Below are 21,513 nucleotides of genomic sequence, written 5' to 3'. Positions count from 1 at the left end.
TAGTGTAAAATTGCCATTCCAACTCTACTAACGATCACTGATGAATGAGATGCATTCTGATAAATAGTTGATATCAGAGTCACCAGAGAAATGTGATTTGGGAAAAGCTACCTGAATTATTACCTTCTTGGTTACATGTTTATTTCCAAAGATAGTATTAAATGTCAAGCATATCCTCTAGTAGTAATGCCCAAAGTGATTTGGGTACTTTCAGGCACTAAAGATATTTATGGTAATTAGCTTGTCACAGGCACTTGGGAATTATCTGGAAGAAGTTAAAGTGGAATTGTCTGCTCATTATTATCAGTGACTGAGGTCCAGAGAAACCAATTTGCTTCCTGACGCATTGTTTGATTTAGGGACTGAAGGACTCACACCAAATTGAAGACCTGGGGATAATACTGCATGCTTAATTCTAAAGATAAGCAAGGCTCTTAGTTCAAAGATAGTCTGTAGAAGCGACTGACAAGTCAGGAAGATTATTAGTGAAGTTTAAATTATAAAGTCTGAGTTGAGAGCTGTGATTAAATATGTACCAGTCCCAATTAATGACTAGTAATCAGTAACTATGCTATTTTCCTCCCCAAATTTCATTCACTCATTCTGACAGTAGTTGTCTAATGCAGTTGTAGAAAGGACTTGAAAAGAAACCTAAACACTCATCATTTCAGTTTGGAAAGTTGTGTTGGTACATGGAGGTTGTCATAGCTGAAAGAATTTAGGCAGTGTCTTAGTCCAATTTTAGTTGCTATAACTAAATTTCACAGTCTATGCAACTTATAAAGGATGAAGGTTTGTCTATTTAGCTTACTGTTTTCTCTCTCTCTCTCTCTCTCTTTTTGCTTTGTTCTTTAACATCAACTCAACCTATACTGTTGTAAATGAGATAAATGGTTGAACAATGAATAAACATCGGTGGAAAAGTGTGTTTGAGTTTCAAACAACCAATTTGTACGCCAACTTAGGTATTCCTGAGTAGGTAAGGGTGGGACTGTGGCACACTTCTCTTCCAAGAAACTCTTTTGCAAACCATTGTTTCTCCTGCTTTCTATTTATTTTCCTCTCAGTGAGTAATAGTGCCAGAGCAGTTCAGCTCTTCTGCACGACTGCCACATTCAGAGCTGGCATTCTTGATTAGAGATGACCCGGTGACTCAAGTGATGAGGGACTATCTCTGCTATTCATTGGATCAGTATCTGGGAAGAGACATAAGAAACAAGACCTGCTTTTTAGCTTTCAGAGGAAAAGGCTAAGGAAAATATTAACAAACCAAGGGGAAAGATCTCTTCTTTCTCAACCCCAGAATCAAATGCTTCTGTAACAGAGAACAGTTCAGGAATGGTCTATTCTTACTGAGTTTTCATTTCAGACATCAATCTAGGAATAATATTAGACTTTGATGTTTGATTCTTTTCTTAATCTGTACTGAGCCGTAATTTAAATTTTCTTATTTAAATTTATTTTTAGCTAATTAAATGAAATCAAAGTTAATGGTAGTAAGGAGAATGTTCCATTAAACAGGTGATAGAGAGTCTTAAAGTTTAAAAAAAGGATAAATATTACAGGATATCAGGTTCTCTGGAATAAGCAGATGCCAGTTTTTCTCCAAAAACAAGATGGGCAATTACAGAATATAAGGTTGCTAATTCTGTTATTAAATTATGCTTGTGACAAGAATACTTTTAAATCTAATTCCTCAACCTGTAAGTTTAAGGTGAACTAGGAGCATTTAAGTGAGTAGATGAATATGTGTGTCGAGAATGTAGTACCTCCAAAACTACTAAAGGATTCTTTAGATAAAATAATTGTTATTTATTGAACATTTATTGAAAACTTCTGAACAGGAGAAGTTCGTATTGATAGTGTGAGAGTATATACACCAAAAGTTACCAATTCATTTATCAAAAAAGTTTTCTGAGCCCCCATGTGTCTGCACTATACTGGTATTAGTAGTCATTCTGAGTAATTATGTATTGTCTCTATATAATGTATATTACAAGGAATTGGCAAATAAAACTATGAAGTAACAAGATGTGCACTCAGCAATCTGGAGACCCTGAAGAGACCAATCTCAGTCTGAAGGTCCAAGAACATGAACATTGTAGGCTCCAGTCTGAGTCCAAGTACAAAGACAAGAGAAGATGTCCTAGTGTGAATAGAGTCAGGCAGAAAGAGAAAATTCTTCTTTGATCATCTTTTTGTTTTATGGAGACCCACCCACATTGGGAAGGGTAATGTTAGTCTACCAATTCAAATGCTAATCTCATCCAGAAACATGCTATAGACACATCCGGAATAATGTTTGACAAATATCTGGGTACCCCAAGGCCCAGTTAAGTTGACACATATTTAACATCTAAGAGGAGACATTAAGCAGAGGGTACATGACACCAGTGTAAGGAGAAGGGTCTGAGTTGGGATTTAAATTTGAGAATCACTAATATTATAGTTGTTATTTGTAGTAATAGGACAGGGGTATCTGTGGAATGAATATAGTTGGAAGGGAAGGGAAGAAAAAAAGAGAAGAGAGGAGAGGCGAGGCAAGGCAAGGCGAGGAGGAGAGGAGAGGAGAGAAGAGAAGATAAGAGAAGAGATAATGATGAGTTAAGATAAGAGGAGAGGAAGGGATTGGGAACTTGAGCCCTAAAGCATTCTAGTGAGGGAAAAGAAGAATCCAGGGGGATAAAAGGCCTGATAAGAAAGAACCCTTGAGGTAGTTATTAAATAAAACAGTGCAGAGCTTCAGAAGCCAAGTGAAGAAAGTAATTCATTGCACCAAACGGTCTTGAGATGCCAAGGAAAGGGAGGGCAGAAAATTAAGAGTAGGCTTTATACTTTGAAAGGCTTTGTGACCTTCATTGGATGAGTTCTGGGCAAGATGGGGTGGAAGAAAGCAGGGGAAGTGAGTGTGTTAGTCAGCTTTGTGTTACTACAATAAAATATCTGAGACAAGTAACTTATAAAGAAAAATGGTCTATTGAGCTCACACTTTAGGGCATTCAAAAATATGGTGCCAATATTGGCTAATTTCTGGTAAGGGCAAGAGATGTTGGCACATCACATACAGGAAAAAATACATCCTGAGGTAGGGGGAGGAGGAAGGGAGGGAGGGAGAAGGAGGAGGAACAACAACAAGAATAACAAAAACAAGAGCAAGAAGGAGACAGTTGGGATCCTGGGTCCCATAGTCCCTTTTGAGGGCATGTCCTTAAAGGCCTAACTTCTTACTGAGCTCCATCTCTCAGAGGTTCCACCACCTCCCAATAGTGCCACTTTCAATGCACCTCTGTACAACAATAATATGATAATAAAATTTTTTAAATGAAAAAATTAATGCTGTTTTGTGGACCAAGTTTTTAATTATGAACCTTTATGTGATACCAAAGTCCAAGCCATAGCCGTGAGGAAGTGTTAAGAGCATGCAGAGGCAAATCTTTTAAGGAATTTTGCTATGAAAGGAAACAGAGATTAGTTTGAAAGGGACATGACCAGATGGAGCCCTCACCATTGAGGAGGTGAGAAGGGCTGAGATTCGGGGCATAAGAGGAGGGACTGGCCTTAGAGAACACTGGGGTGGTCAGTCTATCGTAGGAGGGAGAGCAGAGATCCAGACAGAGATGCAATAGATTAGAAGAAAGAAGTGGAAGTTCTTTTCAGCATCTTACGAAAACAAAAAGTGGGAATCTGCTGTGAGTGAGAAGGAGAAAAAAGCAGTTGTAGAAGAGAGAACAGTCTTCTGGGAGTAAAATGACAAGAGTCAGAGGATAATTCTGAAGCTCAGTTGAAGTTGAGTTCATAAATTCAGGATGTTCCTGAAACCTCGTTCAGCTCTTTGGATGCAAGAGTGGACTAGGCAGAGAAGTAAGATGAATCCCATAGAGGTTTTGCCAGGTATATATGGTGATCAGAGAGAGAGGCGAAGAGATTTTGTAATGGATGCAGGGGAGTTATAATGATGGTTCATGGAATGTAATCTGGGTAGGAAGAGAAATGTGCACTGAAGGGAGGTAAAAACAATGGACGGTCAAGGAGAGCATAGTGGAAATCTCTATTAGAATTTCACATATTACACAGGGAATTCTAAATACAGTAGGATTAACAAAATTGCATCTTCCTTTGGAAGAATAAAATATCAGAAAATTTTTTCCTCCTCCTCTGTTTCTCCCTCTTCTTTTTCTTTTCCTCTTCCTTTGCTTTTCGAAATTTCATAAGTGCTCTTTGAATATACTATTCACTGATGAAAAAGGCATGAATCCTATGAATTGAATGACTATAATAAAGAGAGACAAATACCTACTATCCCAGCTAGAGAGAGTAAATAATGGTTAATTAGGTTATCTTTCAAAATAAAAATTATTTTAGGGAAGTTATAAATCATAAAAATTCAAGCAAATCACACTGGAATGATGACGGATCTATTGACTATTGCAATTTGCAGCCAAAGGAAAGACTCACTCAGGCAGAAAAAGCCCCATGAAGTCAGGAGCAGATGACCAAATCCCTCAGCTTCATTTCCATTTCCCCATGCCAGCAAGGCCTGAGTCACAGCTCTGTCCTAAGTTGGTTACTTACAAAGGCAGGTTAACTATTTCAGGCCAGCAGGATACCGTTGCACATACACCATAGCAATTCAAGAGAACTAAAATTGTTGTAGCACTGACATTGTGCTTCCCAAGCCAGAAGGAATTTGCCATGATGTAAAATAGGGCCCAGTAGTCTACTGCACCTTGTTAAGTCAACAGCATCTTAGGACATATTTGAGAAAAGCAGAGAAAAGTGATCATCAAAGTTTCCCCAGGGATGACCTAATTTTATACTTGGTGAGGAACAACCTAGGAATTTTCATAATCATAAGTCACATGTCTGATTGAGAAAGACCTTAGTGATTTTTGTTTTAATCTCTTACACTCATCTTTGGTGTTTTACTCAGCTACATTCCCTGGAGTGTAGGAACTAGATCAGAGACATTTATGGAAAGAAATTAATATATTCTGTGCTATTTGAAAATATAAATTGCATGATGTATACAATTGTGGCATTCCCAGTAGCTTATATGTGTTATGAAAAGCTCTCCCTTTAAATGACAAGCATGTTAATTACCCTGATTTGATAATTGCACATATGCATGTATTGAAGTACCACATTGTACTCTATAAATATGTGCAATTATTAAGTGTTGGCTTTTTTTTTGTAGAGAGAAAGAAAGCAAAAAAGGAAGGAAGGAGGAAGGAAAGAGGGTAGGAAGGAAGGAAGGCTTATTCTTTGTTTCAAAATCAAACCTTTATCTGGCTTTCAAGTCCTTAAACTGCTAGATTCAAGATTCCTATCTTTTCTACTCTTGTCTTCCACGAAGAAGAAAGGAACTGAGATGTGAATCACTCAGCTATGAACCAGAGAATTCTTATGCATATGTGACATGCAGCAGGAGTAGGTATTATTATGTCCTCGACTGATAGGAAAGAAGACTAGGTTTAAGATGCTTGTCCAAGTCACATATTTAGTAAGTGACTGAGATGGGATTTAGACTTAGAAGTGACTGAGATGGGATTTAGACTTAGAAGTCTGACCCAGGTCAGAAGTTCAACTGCTTAAAACCCTCTTATTCTTTTAAACAAACCAAACAATCCAGCTTGCATCATTTGAAAGCTTGTGCCTCACTGAACACCTCACTTGATGTTTTTAAAGCTTTCCAAGTGTTAAGTGGGCTTGAAGACCCTCACCCACATCTTTGGTAAACCCCTGGGGCCACTTCTACTCTCTTAAAGGTTCCCTTATCTCAGCACCTGTAACCATGAAGCATCCTGGATAAGAACAAGGCTTTCCTATCAGGGAGACATAAAGTCCAAGTCAGCTGCATCATAACTGGAGACCTTGCTCTTCATTGAAAGCCTCAGTTTCATTCAAGGAAAAAATAACAGACACAACAGCTGCCTTCTTCCCAAGGCTACTGTGCAGACCAAATGAGACAAGGAATGTGAAGGATTTCACATAGTGCCTTAAAAAATGATATTATATATTGTATTTCTTAAACCTTGGTTATACACATTAGATTATTTTAGTGTAATTTTAACAGTTCACCTAATATTTTCTGGTGATATCTGCTGTCTTTTCTTTAACCTTTAATCTGTTCTTACCTAACTTGCTCAAAATCTTGTAAAGCTTGAATTGTTTTGTATTTCTTTGTATCCTCTACACATAGAACAGGTTCTCCAAAAACATTTGTCGAATTCATTTTATTTCATAACATTCCTTTGAGTAGCAAAAGGAAGAGCAATTCCAGACAAACTGTGGATTTGAGTAATACATGTCTTTTCTGATGGTCAATGGCCCTTTGTTTTGCTTTTCTCCTTCTGAGCCTCATATTTTGAGGCAACACTTGAGGGCAGCATTGAGTCATTTTGCGCTTGACTTGTGAGCTAGAAAGAAATATGACATCCAAAGGTGAGGGCTGACAAATAGGAAATGAATAATTCTCAGTACGTCACCAGCTTTCAAATGACTGTGCACTTTGCTACAGAAATCTATTTAAAATCAACGCATTCTTCTGCATGCCTCATGGGAGCTTTTGAGGATAAATGACTTGTTTTCTTCCTAATCCTGGGTGGCAAACCAAACTGTAAAACATTTAACCATTTACTCACTCAGTAAAATGGAGCAAATGTTCAAGTCACGTTAGAAAGCAAGATAAATTCAGCACACATTTATGATGGGAGAAGCTGCATCCACTACTCTGGTGATTAAATACTTCCTGAGTAATTGAAAACTGTTAAGTCAGTTCAATGAGACTGAGTGAAAGGGCTCCCTTAGCCAGATTTTTTGTCCTGCAATACTAAAGAGAAGAAAGGCAACAGTGTTTAGAGCAGAGGGTGTATATAGGCAAGAAACTTCTTTAAACACCTAGCCTACAGTCTCCTATGACATCCTGTTAATATATGTTTAGATGCTCTATTGATGCTTAGAACCTTTGCCTCTGGTTACTGTAAGATTCTTACAGTCAAAACTAGAGTGCTGGGCCAAGCATGGTGGTGTATACCACTAATCCCAGCTACAAGGGAGCTGGAAGTAGGATGAGCACAGTCAGAGGCCAGCCCCAGGCAAAAGCTTGCAACCCTACCTGAAAACTAAACTGAAGCCAAAAGGGCTGGGAGTATGGCTCAAATGGTAGAATGTGTGCCTAGCATTCACAAGGCTCTGAGTTCAAAACCCAAAACTGCTCCCCCCCCAGAAAACAAAAAAACACTAAAGTGTTTATGATCTGATAAAACAAAGTAGATTCAGGTACTTCAAACAAATTTTAAGGTATAAAAATAGCTTGCTAAAGAACATTTTTTTCCTCAGCAACTTTGCCCTATCTCTACCCTTCACCAGAATCCAAAGAAATAACAGACATTTTTATAGCAATGGGTTCCTATGAAAACCCGGTAGAAAAGTGTGATGGAATGAACATGTTTCCCATAGGCACACACCTAATTTCTGATATACCTAGTCCCTACTTATCATATGGCCTTTATTCTTCGTTTAGTCACTCAGCAGATATTCATTGACCATCCAACATGTGTGAGCACTGGGAAGATAAAATGAAAGACATATTATCTGTGTTTTAAAGAAGGTTCACAGTCAAGGGAGAGTAATATGCACACAACCATACATACAATACAAATAATTGCAATTATACTAACCTTTTAAGGCTTGAAACCTATTATTCTTTTCATAGCTAAGCTAAATTACACCTCAGAGTGTAATCTCAGAGAGCAGAGATCTTATTTTACAGAGGAGGAAATGAGGTCCAGAGTTGGTGAAATATGTAGTCAAGGTCACACAGCCAGTTAATGCAAAGACAGCAAAAGAGTGGTTATTCCCACGATATCATTCTTGAGTGGAAGATTGTTGAGGTGATGAACTATATATTGGATTTCCTTGTATGTTCTAAACCTCCAGTGAAACCTTTTTTTTTTTTGGTGGTCTGTGGTTTGAACTCAGAGCCTCAATGCTTGCTAGGCAGGTGCTCTACAACTTGAGCCATACCCCAGTCCTTTTTGCTTGTTATTTTTCAGATAGGGTTTCATGCTTTTTATTCAGATTGCCTTGAACTGTGACCCTCCCAATTTCTAACAGACATTTGTCATTTGACCTTGCTTTAATATGTCTCATGCTGTCATTTGTCCAGACATAAATTGCACAATTATGATGTCTTTCATACACCAGTTAACTTTTAATTTGTTTAGTCCCTGACATTATTTTCAGTTGACCAAAGCAGAAGTTTCCTTTTCACTAAGCCTTAATTTCCCAAGCCTTGAGGCTGAGAATTTATAGAGGACATGCCAGTGGGCATTTGGACAATTAGGGTATCTGAATCTGACCTTACATTACCTTTCATACTTCCCCACCATACCCAAACAACACCACCTCATTACATGCATTTGGGAGAGTTAACATTTAAGGACATCCCACGAAAAGCCAGTTGAGTAGTTTTTACTTCTGCACCTCCAGGGGCATGCTGGGAAAATTCCAACAATAGGGTCTAGGAGAGAGGAAAAAGTCAAAAACTGTGATGAGTAGCATTTGCCAATTTCCATGGTGTAAACACTTTCATTCTTAACAGCTGTGTTAACTACTCCACATATTCTGATTTTTTCCTGCCTTCCTGGTATGTATGGGGACACTCCTCCAATGGGCAGCTAAGTTAGGATATGACTTAAGTGTGTCCTCAAAGGTCCCTGAAGGAAGTTTGGTCCCTGTGTGGAGGTGTTGAGATGGTAGAACCTTTAAATGATTGAGTTTAGTACAAGGTGTTTAAATTATGTAAGCGATTGATCCTGGGAAGCAATTAATGTAGTTCTCATAGGATCAGGATAGTTCCTGTGAGAATATGTTGTTATAAGGGAGCCAGGTACCTCCCCTGAATATCTCTGGCTTCCTTTCTCTCCAGGTGACCTCTCCCTGTCAAATTCGCTGCCATCAAAATGCATCCAGGATATTGTGACATAAGCCAGAAGACCCTCACCTGAGGCTAACCAGATGGGGCCATCCAATCTTGAATTTCAGCCTCTAAAGCTATAAGTTAAGTAAACCTCTTTGCTTTATGAAGTATCCAGCTTCTGTTTTTTTTTATTTTTTATTTTTTATTTTTCGCTTTTACAGCAACACAAAATGAACTAATAAACCAAGGAACATCCAGGATTGTAGAGAATGTTCTAGATTCTTCAGCTTGTAAGTGGATGATTCAGATATAAGGCAATGGGAGAAGAACATTCTCTTTGACTCAGCTCTTTTGCGGGGATAGGAGTCAGGAGGGAAGCTGTTCTACACATTAATGGAGCTAGTGAGCACTAGTGCTTGTTCAATACCTTCTCTGGCAGTTGGCCTCTCACAGACAAGCTGGTGAGGATGTTACGGGGCAGTGCCCATGTCTCCTGAAGGACCTGGGTTTCCCACAGGCTCAGAGCTGAAGCTGAGGCACATTCTCGGCAGTCTCTCCACACTGACAGTTGTATTTTTCTTGAGTCTTGGGGATGCCTCTCTCTCTTCATCCTCTAAGAAAGTGTAGAGAAGGGCAGAACCTTCATCAAGGTTCAAGAATTGTGGAATTAGACTTTGGACTGGAATGGAAAATAAAGAACAAAATAAGATATAGAGATAGGTTGGCAGAGAAATTGCAGGATTGGATAAAAGAAAAATCTCAGAAATGACTAAGATGTATTTTCTCCCAGTGAGATTGAACACTGATAATAAAAAATCAAATTGAGTCACAGAGATAAAGAAATGATAACTCCATATATCCAATTCTTGTCAATTATCATGATCATGGAAATATACATTTACCATGCAATAGTCTATTGTAAATTTAAATTGGTTACTTAATACCTTATTACTCAAAATGCCTATCCCACCATCCTACTCCACAGTATGAATGTGGATAGTTGAGTATTGACTCTTGTTTTCAGTCAGACCATTGGTGTCCTGCTGTTCACAAGCAAACTTAATTGTTTATTGTGTTATATAACCTCAGATTCTTTCCAGTAGATTGTGTTAATCCTGAGCCTAAATGTGGAAGAAAGAAATGCTTATTTAATATATTCATCTTTGAAACATCAGCTGTGATAGGGGTTAAGTCATTTAATACTATTATTTGCAAATATGCATTTAAAAATTCCTTAGCTACAGGGGATTCTCAAGTACCATATAGATTGTCTTCTGAAGTGGATTTTAAAAACACACCAAGGGACAAGGTTGGATGTCTGGGAGGGTCTGAGCAATGCTAGGGGATGAGGTATCCATGAGGACTGGTATGACCACAAATATGTTTAAAATGGAAGAGAATGTGTGTTGTGTAAGAGGACTTTCATGGATGGAGTACCAACAGGGAAAGGAAGGGAGGGAGGAGAGTGAAAGAAGGGGGGAGTAGAAGAGAGAGAGAGAGAGAGAGAGAGAGAGAGAAATTGACCCAACTAGTACATTAAAGTATGCTGAAAAAAAAATCCAACTTAATTCATCAGAGTAGAAGAACTGACTTTAGGTATCATTGCATTTTTGGCAGGATGCATTGGTACATTCAGATGACACTAAATTGCCCCCAACTGGTGACTGAGGCAAGAAAATGACAAGACATGGAAGGCAGAAAATTCTTCCTTTAATGCTTCAGATCTTTTCTGCAAATATTGTCACCTCAACCATTTACATAATCTGAAATATTTGTCAGTTTTAAATAATTTAGGATCATATGCAAAATCTTTCTGATTTGAAAATCTTAGACCTGTGTATCCTTAGCCTATGGATCCTAATTACTTTTCTGTTAAAGCATGGTGTCGTCTGCTCCTGCAGAGGCTCTGATGTCAGCCTTACCCATTCTGTATTCAATATTTGTTTCCATCGTACCTATCATTTTAATTATTATCATTTTTCTCCTTTCCTCATCTTCGATAAAGTGAGAAGACAAGTATAGGCAGGAGTCTCAAATTGTCTTGCTCCTCCTCGGGAATTGTGGCAAATTCCCCCTATCCCACTAGAAAAATTTTCCCGGGCTCTAGGAAGCATCGCTCTGTGGGAACATGGCCCCCTCCCCAAATCCTCCTCACTGTGCCCCTAAATGTGCTGTCTGTAACCAGTTGTTCCTGCAGAATAACAATGCGAGCTGCGGGGCTTTTTCCTTTTTCTGCTTGCTGCTGCAAATAGATTAGTCTCCCTTTTATGTGTGCAAAGACATTACCCAGAAGCCCCCGGGATTCCATTATCAGCAGCCAACAGATGGAGCCTATCAGTGTGCTGTCAATCATTCCCCACCTGTGGATCACGCAGTCCAGCCAAAAAATTAATTGCTTAGAAATATAAAATCAATAGACTCAGATCGGAAAGGATTAAGGAAGAAAAGGTTAAGCTAGGGGGAGAAGAAGGCGTGCCGTGATAGAGGACCTTATCAAGTCCTCAGCTTATCTGAGTATGTGACGTTTTCAGTCTTTGATTTGGTTTTCAAATACAAGAAAGACAGCAGATTTAGAACTAGAAATGTTTGGTAAGAAAAACAAAAGGCAATTTACAAAAAGCACAAAGTCCATGGCTTCAGCTTGGGTTGTTCACAAGTGTTCTGAACAAAAAATTGAATTATTTGTTTTCCTCTTCTGTTTTTTATATTTTACTAGTGCAATTTCACATTTAATTCATTTGTTTTGTTCATTCTCTATAGATTTCACCTGCCATATTTTTTAGGACCAGCAGGGACAGGTCATTTTGTTCTCCGTAATAGTTTTATGAAACAATTTCTTTTGTTTTTTAGCTATTTGCCTATTTCTTCTGAAGTGTTTTTTTAATAGGAAAAAAAGTTCACTCCATTGCAAAAATTGTCCCTCACTATGTGACCTTTAGTTCTTTATCTATTTAAACTTTCAGTTATCTGCAGAACAAAGCATGATGGCTATGCCCTCTTGTAGCTCTTAAATTGTATGTCTATAAGTTGACTTCCTGTAGTATTTAGAAATGACTTAGACACCAGTGGCCCACACTTACCTACTCAGGAGGCAAAGATCAGGAGGATCATGGTTCCAAGCCAGCCAAGGCAAATAGTTTGCAAGAGCCTATCTCAAAAAACCATCACAAAAAAAGGGCTGGTGGAGTCACTCAAGGTGTAGGCCCTGAGTTCAAACCCCAACACCACAAAAAAAAAATGACTTAAAAACATACTTGAACTATGGAAACAAGGGATATGGGAAAAGGGGAGTTCCTAAAAGGATGGTGTGTTACATTGCCCTACACTGCACTCTTCCTTGGGAACTTTCCCCAATGGAGCAACAAAGATTATTATTACCAAGGTCATAATGAGAGGCATCAATGGTCTAATTTTGGTTCAGTAATTGGGGTTATCCTCACCTAATTGGGTCTCACCAACTTGATTTGTTAAAATTAAATAGAGATTTGTTAATGTTTTATTTTAGTTTTAAAACAAGTGTATCTTTGATCCTGGCACAGAAAAGCATTGAATTTTCTACATTTGAGTTGAAAAAAACACTTTTTCTTTACAAATAGACATTTAGGGGCAATTTAATTTAATTAACAACGAACTAAATCAACATTTATTACATGTCAACTGCTAGCATATGCTAGAAATAAAATATACTACTTTTCCTCAAGACATTTAAAACTGCTAGCTTGAATAAAAGATGAATGAATAAAAATCACTATTACTTATTGAGTACTTATTTTATGCATTTAGTTGCTTGTTACACCTCTAATATACCTAATCTTAAAAACAATACTCCAAAGAATAATTATTATTCTATTGTTACAGATGAAAACACCAAGTTCAGTGAGTCTAGGTGATTTGCTCAAAGACAAACAGCCTAATAAGTTACCGTCTCAGTTCAGATCTCAGTACACTGCACCTTGACTATAACACCAGGGAGTTTACTATAAGAGAGACAGAAAATGGAATGTCAGAGGTAGGATAAAGATCAAGGCTGCGAACATTCTGAGGAATGTAGCTGATTTTAGAAAAGAATGTAAGCTGATTTTTACTTTTGAGTACCTCTCAGCCTAAGCTGTAGCTCCTGACTTCCGTCCACAGCACCAGGGGCTTCCCTTCCCTGTTTATCCACATCACTTGTAATTATGTTGTGAATTCCTTCCTCACCAGAGCGTAGTCTTGTGAGGACAAGAACCACTATTGTGTTGGTAAATGTTACCCACCAGCTTTCCAGCTTTGCCTTCTCTTGGTTGAATGCTCCCCAAACTACCCATGTGCCAGCTGCTGGCCAGTAAAATTCCAAAAAATACAACAATCAGCCCTCGTGAGCCAACGTACCACACCCTGCTACTGCATACTGCTGGCTGGAACTGCACATGTTGATTTTTACTGTGTCCCCAGTGCTGGCACTTGGTAGACACTCAACATTTCTGTTGAATAATTCCTTCCAAGTTGAAATTTCTAGAAAACTCCTGTTTCTTTTGTCATTTTGTACTACTTGATCCACTGATCACAATCCATATCTACCCAATTTGGCAACTGGAGAAAGGTGAGAAGGAACTCAGGGAGTTACAAATTCTCTCTAGGAACTCATCATCACAACCATATTTACCCAACCATTAGAAAAACACTCACCATTTTGTATGACCTTCTGGAGAAATATGGATGAAGTGGTGGAGTTGTGGCTCAAGTGGTATATTGCCTGTCTAGCAAGTGCAATGTCCCAAGCCAGGCGTTGGTGGCTTATGCCTATAATCCTAGCTACTTGGGAGGTTGAGATCCTGAGGACCAAAGTTTGAGGACAGTCCAGGCAAATAAGTCAGGAGACCCATTTTTCAAAATAACCAGAGTAAAATGGGCTGGAGCTCAAGCAACAGAGTGCCTGCTTCGCAAGCATGAAGCTCTGAGTTCAAACCACAGTCTCATCAAAAGAAAAAAAATGAGTGCCTGCTTTGCAAATGCAAGGCCCTGAGTTCAAACCTAGGTACTGCCAAAGGAAGGGAGGAAGGGAAGAGAGAGGGAGGAGAGAAGGAAGGAGGGAGGGAAGGAGGAAGGAAGGAAGGAAAGGAAGGAAGGAAGGAAGGAAGGAAGGAAGGAAGATAGATGGTTGAGAGTGAACAAGAAGAAAGTTTGGCACTCTTAAATGTTCAGGTGCAGCCAACATGATTCAAAGGACTTACCTAGTATCTCGGTTGGAGAATTTACCTCTCTTTTTTAATCTTTAAAATGCAGGGGACTAGAAAGGATGGCATAAAGCACCCAAGACAGCACTCAGAGCAGTGCATATATTGACTACTAATAGTCATTGTTATCACCAGAGCCATTTGCACTCATCTCCCCCACAGGATTATGAGACCCCAGATTCCTCTGTGTGTTTTCCTATCCCTTTCCCACATGGTTCCTCAATAAGCCCCCAAATTAAACATACCTCCCCATGGCAAATTGACTAGACTAACAATCTCATCAAGGCAAGTGGCCCTACACCATTCAGGAAAGAGCAAACAAAGCCAAAGTTTAGAAATCTGTGTGCCGTAAGTGCATTTAGCTATAACTTGTGTGTCCTCCAGATTTATAGGCCAAAAGAGAGATTCTACAAAGCTATAGTCAGGGCTTTCCTCTAAAAATTCTCAGCTACTCTCTCACTTCATTAGCCATATTTCTCCTTATTGCTAAAGACAAGAACTACAGAGCCAGCATGTGTAATTAAAATTATGGCTCTGCCCTGGTCCACTTAACCTCTCAGTGCCTTAGTTTCCTTACCTATTAAATAAGGAAAATAACTGTCTCTACCTCATCAAGTTACTATAAGAGCAAATGCAGTGATGTGTATAAAATGCTAACATGGTGAGCATGCTGAAAATAAAATACTTTTCTTACATATTTTTTATGCTTGGATCTGCATGTATACCTTAAAATACTTGTTTTTTAGATATGGTGGATTTTTTTGAGTTATGGTTGATTTATTACCTAATGTGTCTTAGCTTTTGTGTGTATTTATGATCTCTCACACCAATCTATAAAATGCCTATGTAAACAGCATTTGATGTCTGTGAAAACCCTGTGGCTTTTAGCTGGATACAAGTCACAATATATTACTTGAAATATATTGGGATTTTGGTGGGAGAGGTCATGCTAGAAAATGATGATCTTTAAGTCCTTCAGAATCAGCTGTAAGAGGTGTTTCATAGTGCTTGAAGTGAAAATGATCTATCAAAGTGGATAAAAATACATTGCTCGGAAAGATGGCATCTTTAGAGGACATGTTATTTGTTGTAACAGTCAGCTGTGTTCACTTGCTGTGGTAAATGAGGACATATCATGACCAAATGCATAAATGAAACAGTTCATATAAGACGTTTTGCAGTGAAAGTCTATATTGTAGTTGAATGGGAATGGCCTGGAAGTGAGAAGGCCCGAATTCTTATCTCAATGGCTGTTAAGTCGTGGTGTGATCCTGTATAGGGCTCTTCACCTTGTGCAGTCTGCTCCCTCACTTGTAAAAGATGATGATCGGATGAGACAGTGGGTGAAGTCTCTATGGTTCTACGATTTTATGGTTTTATGCCTATTTGGCATCATTAGCCTTAGAAATATCTAGATTTGCTGGGGGAGTGGTTCAAGTGGTACAGTGCTTAATTAGCAAGTGTGAGGCCCTGAGTTCAAACCCCAGTATCATAAAAAAAAAAAGCAGAAATACTCAGATTTGATGAAACTGGGAAAATGAGACAATCTGATTTTTTTCATTACTTGATAATAAGTTTGGAGTTGATTTCTCTCTCTCTTTCTCCCTCTGATTTATCTGTTGTAAGCAGAAGCTCCCTGTGGGACCTCCTATGGAGTTTCATGAATTCAAGACCAGATGTAGTAGAAGAAACAATGATATCATGAATGGGCATTATCATTACTTTTAATTATTTTAACTGAATATCTTAAAATCTATCACCTGACTCTGCATTTTAGTAGCTAATGCAAGAGGACACCATGGCTCAGTTTTCTGAGGTCACATGTTTGTGCTTTTGATGAACTGTTTGTAACCCTGACTTTTCTTTTAGAATTGTCTAGATAATATTTGCCAACATCTACAAATGTTAATGAAGTAATTTTTTAGATAGTAGCATAGGCATAGTATGTCACTATAAAATTCACCATAATGTATTTAATTAACCTTCCATCGCTAAACATTTCGAGTCTTTCTATTTTTAACTCTTATACATAAAACTGTGGTGTACATCACTGTACTTAAATTGATGAGCACAAATCTATGACTGCTTCATTGGAGTAACTTAGTATCAATGGAGTTACCAAGTCAGAGGGTATTTTTCCTTTCCTCTAGCAGCCTTACTGCATCTCACCAACACCTCAAATTATCATTTTAAAAAACCTGTCAATTTGATGGGACAAACTGATAATTTGAATTTCCATAATTACTAGCACAGTAATTTTTATCTTGCAGGAGCTTGTTATTCTTTTGCATATGAATTATTGGTGTAGGTCTTTTTTTGTTCACAGCAAAACTGCTAAAAGAATCTTAAAGAGCCTGTGTGCTGCCACATGTCATAGGCACAGAATCTTGATAGATTCTGGCTCCATCAAGAACTTCCAATCTTGAGAAACTCCCAGGACACTCTGACATCACCAGTGTCACAAGGACGGCACCCTAGGACAATGCATATCACATGAGCTGTGGATGGATTCTTTCCTTAGCTACACATTTTTCTTGATACTGAAAACTCTGTGTTGCAATCAGCTGCAAAAGTAGAGATTCAACTTCAGAAAAACACTAAAACAGTTCTGACACCACCCTGTATTTTGAACCACACATTCTTTAAAAAAAAACAAACTTTTTGCAGTACGTATCAAAGTCTCAGTAGGATTTAGGAATTTTTCTAGTGTCGCATGAAGGATGCATTCTGACATGGCAGTGACATCTATTCCTACATGACAAGCACAAGACACAAAATAAGTATGATGCCTGGAAATCCAAGGAATACAGTAAGCAGGTGGCTCCACATGACAGACATCCGGGGGTATGTAACACTGAGATATTTTAGGCTGTATCAAACACAGGACTATTAGCTTCTCAATTTCACAGTAATAGCATTGCTTGATTTTTTAAAAAATTCAGTTTGCCTTTTTTGGCTCAAGTGGATGATTCAACCATTTGCCTAATTGAGCAGACAAATTCTGTTAGATTCGTTCACATTATCCTAAGGGATTAACTCTCTTTCCTTTTAACTAGATCAGACACCTACCATTTTTTTTTTTTTGCCCCAAACTCTTTTTGATAATTAGTTTTCAGATTTGCAGAATCTTACTTGTGTGTATGTGTATTATATAATATGTAATATATATACATACAACATACACACACATATATATATGTGGCATGTGTATATATGTGTGTGTATCCAACACATGCCTCAATGTAAAGTTTGAGTTACCTGGAGACACCATTGCAAAGTAGAAGGACAGAAGATTTCTTATTTTATTTAATCATTCAAGCAAGAACCAAGGGAGAAGGTCACATTGCTGGATAAAGGTCATGTTTAGAATTACATTATGTAGTTGATAAAGAAATGTCCCATAGCATCCCAAGGCTTTGCTTGAGTTGTGGCATGTTCCATTTGGTTCCTTATGAGTCTCTTGTAGGTCAAAGAAGGTCCTTGAATGTCAGTAAATATGATGAAGGGAAAAGATGGAGGGTCTAGAGAGTCGGGAGAAAAGCAAGTACAATGGAGGGAGAAAGAAGGCACGGTGCTGTATATTTGGGATGACCGGGGTCCTCATCTGCCTTCAATGGGACATTGGTGGCGTCCAGAGACACGTTGAGTCCTCAGAAATGAACATACTTTCCATCTGGCACAAGGCCACTCATTGGAAAGGTACCACACTTCCAATTCTCAACTGCTTACATATTTCTCTCCAAATCTGCACACTAAAGAAATGTTTCTCAGGGTAGCAGCCCCAACTGATCTCGCTGGGGAACAATATTCATTGGTATTGACTCAAAATATCCTTCAAAAACTTGTTTGTCTGCTTCCTATTCTTTAAACTATTGCCAATGTCACCATTTGACTCATTAATTTTAATATTATTTATGCCACAAAATGTCATTTTTCTGTGATCACAATGAATAATTTTTTTAATAAAAAGTATGCCTCAACAAAGAGAGGGACTTGGCCAGAATGATTTTCTGAACTTGCTTTTCATTTATAATTGTCAAGCTGGTCAGTATAACTTCTGCTTTTTATTCTTTTTATTTCTTTAATGTAAATCATTTCCACATGTTTCTCTTTCATTTTCACCCAACTTTATCTATCACATGTTCAAATATTAACTCCCCTGAAAATCCCCTGCACATAATATTCATTTGCCTAAATAAGAGTTAACATATCTCCTGAATCACTTTCTAGTTTCTTTTAAATTTTTTATCCTGCTCCTCAAGATATCTTATTTCTTTTTATGCCTTATTTCATTATTACATATTTTGACTATTATATAATCAGAGAAACTAAAACTGGGAAAGATATCATTTTCCACTAGTTTATGTCCTTACAAGAGGGGAATATTCTTCAAGTGTAGACCTCTTCTAGTCTGCCATAACTATCCTTTAAAGAGTAATTCACATGCCACATGTTTGGAAAATTAATTTCATAAGAAAATTTCTTCTTACTCTGTAGTCTATATATTTTTGCCATGCTATGTATCATTTCCAAGTTCCAAGATTCGTCTTGATAATTGCTATGATGAGAAGCCTCTGGCTTTCTTATTTGGGGCACATACACTCTCTGTTCATTTCTTCTCCCAGTGTGCTTCCTTTTTGCTCAAGGCCGGCTCTCTGGGAACCCAGAGCAAGAGAGGGAGGAGTAAACTAAAGATCAGGTGATGGCCTGATGAAAGTGGAGCTAGACAGGGTCAGGGCTTATTTTGTTTTTGCAGTTCCATTTTAGTTAACTATTATTATAAATGCTTTGATTCATGATGAAATTGTTGGCTTTTTAAGAAAAAAATTCAAGTTGAGCTTATGTGTATGCATCCTAACATGGCATTCTGAAGAAAGCCATTGTGATACTGTGTGTTGATGTCTGTGTAATGAAGAATGATTACATTGGCCTGCAAGTGAATATGGGTTAACAATGAACATCAATGCCATAACAGGCCAGCAGCAGTGTGAGAATGAGAGGTTTTCAGAATCAACTCTGAATCAGTTATCACTGCCATTTATTGTGTAATAGACAAACACAATTGGCTTAATTAAGCAAGCAGGCATTCTGCATGTGTGGCTAATTTTAAGGAGTAATATGCCAATTCATCGACAGTACTTAGTGATAGCCATCTGTCTTTTGGTGCACTTCATCCTAAAGGAAGAGTCACACTAATTAAACATTATGAGCTACCAACAAAACTATACTAATGGTATCCCTCTCTGCTCTTTGGACCTTCTGTGGATAGGTCTATTTAAATTATTTGGGTTGGATTAATCTTTATAGACTGCTTCTTCTTTCCCATCCAGTATCTGACCTTGCTGTGAGCAACTTACTGCTTGATCTCAACTTTCCTTCTCTGTGATAACAAAGATGATAGCATTGTAACTCCAGAAACACCTGGATATGTACCAACAGTTTGGTTCTTTTCCATTTGGTTTCAAATCAAGTCTTGGCACCAGATATTGTGAGGCTGTGTCTATCACAGGGCTGATCCTGACAAACAGTCCATGAAAAACAGACAGCAGCTGGCTGGTTGAGAAGACAGCTCTGTCTCCTTGCCAATTGCTACAGCAGTCAGATCAGCAAGCCATGCAGCAAGTACCCACTTCAGACTGGAATCTGAAACATTTCAAATATGGTACTTGTGTTCACTATTTCCCTGGGACTCTGTCATTTTCATGGCTGTTATTCCAGCTTCTGCAGGTGGCCTCAAGTGACCAGTTGGCAGTGCCTAGGATAGTTTTCTGTTTCCTGGCCCTTACCACTCAAAATAAGTGAGCTTTCCATTCCAGCAGATCTGTGGACTAAATTCTGGACTCTTCTTAACCTCAGTCATGTGTAATGACACATGGTCTGTATAGCGAGCAAGGCCTCTTTTCATTTCCTTAAAGACAAGGATGATTCCTTTCCTCCTTAGGGCTTGGTTAGGGAGTGGTTAGCACTGGCCCCTAAACCTTTTCATCATACCTATTACTTGTTAATGTTTTTTCAGAGCAAGCAAGTTCTTGAGATGATTGGGGCTTTTCAGAGTCAAAGGGGAATCTTGGGTGTGCAATTTCCAACAGCTGCCTGGCTAAGGGAGGCCTGGCTCTGTGGCCTTGAACCTGTTCACCAGGCTGTTGTCCACACTCTCGATCAAGTTGTGCTTTTTAAAGTCACGCTGTTTGCTCCTGCCTTTTGGTTGTATTGATTTCTGAAGACTTCCCAGAGAATACCTGCAGGTCTCCCTGACTCAAACAGAAATTATTTGACACAAAGCGAGAGTAAGCCAGGCAGCACAGATTCACTGTCTTCTATGACACAGTAGCACTCTCTGGTACAAAAGGGAATTCAATATTAAAATGGCAGCTTTAATTTTGGGAACAGGAGGGGCCTGTTAAAGGGTATTGACCACTAAGAGTTTTTGTGTGGGCTTCTGCCTGCCCTGGGTCACTACACTCCTTATACACCAGGAGTTTAGAACAAGAGGATTTGTTTGCATGCACTTTTCTTGGTACTTTCAGAAGACAGATTATTTCATGATGACTTCAACCTGTATAATTAAAAATAAAGGCAGTTAATTGAGAAGGGTCTTTTCTTTGAAAAAGCACCATGAGGCCTGAATAAGTCAAATCTAATTAAAATGCAGATTCTCAAACCTCTCCCACCCCCCCACCCCCCACCCCACCATTTCTATTCATCCATCCACAGCAGGGCCCAGGGATCTACATCTTGCAGAGTACCTGATGTGCTGGAGTAGGCAAATCCTCAAGCCTCACTTTGAGAAGCACTGATAAAGCTTAAAGCTCCATGCATAACACTCCAGAAACACACTTCACATTAGAGGAGAGAAACAGCTACTTAAATTATCCCAAGGCAGAAGCTTATGGATTCAAGGAAGAGTATATTCAGTTGGTTAAATTCCACTCATTCACAGAAACATTTTCTTTTCCAGTTCACTTTTTCTTGTTGTTTTTGGTTTTGTTTTGCTTACCACTTGAGCCATTCTGTCAGCCCTTTTTGCATTGGTTATTATTTATTTATTTATTTATTATCAGACCAGGGTTTGAGCTCAGGGCTTCAGTGCTTGTAAAGCAGGAGCTCTACCACTTCAGCCACACCTCTGGTCCACTTTACTTTGGTAGAGATGGGGGTCTCACGAAGCATTCAAGGATGGCCTTGAATGGCAAGCCTCCCAATCTCAGGCTCCCAAATCTAGCTAGGATTACAAGCGTGAGTCACTGGCACCCAGCTGCACTGGTTATTTTTGAGATGGGATATTGTTTTTTTCCCCGTGGTCTGGACCATGATCTTCCTGTTTATGCTTCCCAGTGTAGCTGGGATAACAGGTGCATAGCATAGTGCACTGCTATT

The sequence above is a fragment of the Castor canadensis genome, chromosome 15 (assembly GCF_047511655.1).
Source record: "Castor canadensis chromosome 15, mCasCan1.hap1v2, whole genome shotgun sequence".
In the NCBI taxonomy this organism is placed as follows: domain Eukaryota; kingdom Metazoa; phylum Chordata; class Mammalia; order Rodentia; family Castoridae; genus Castor; species Castor canadensis.
This window is presented reverse-complemented; position numbering follows the sequence as displayed.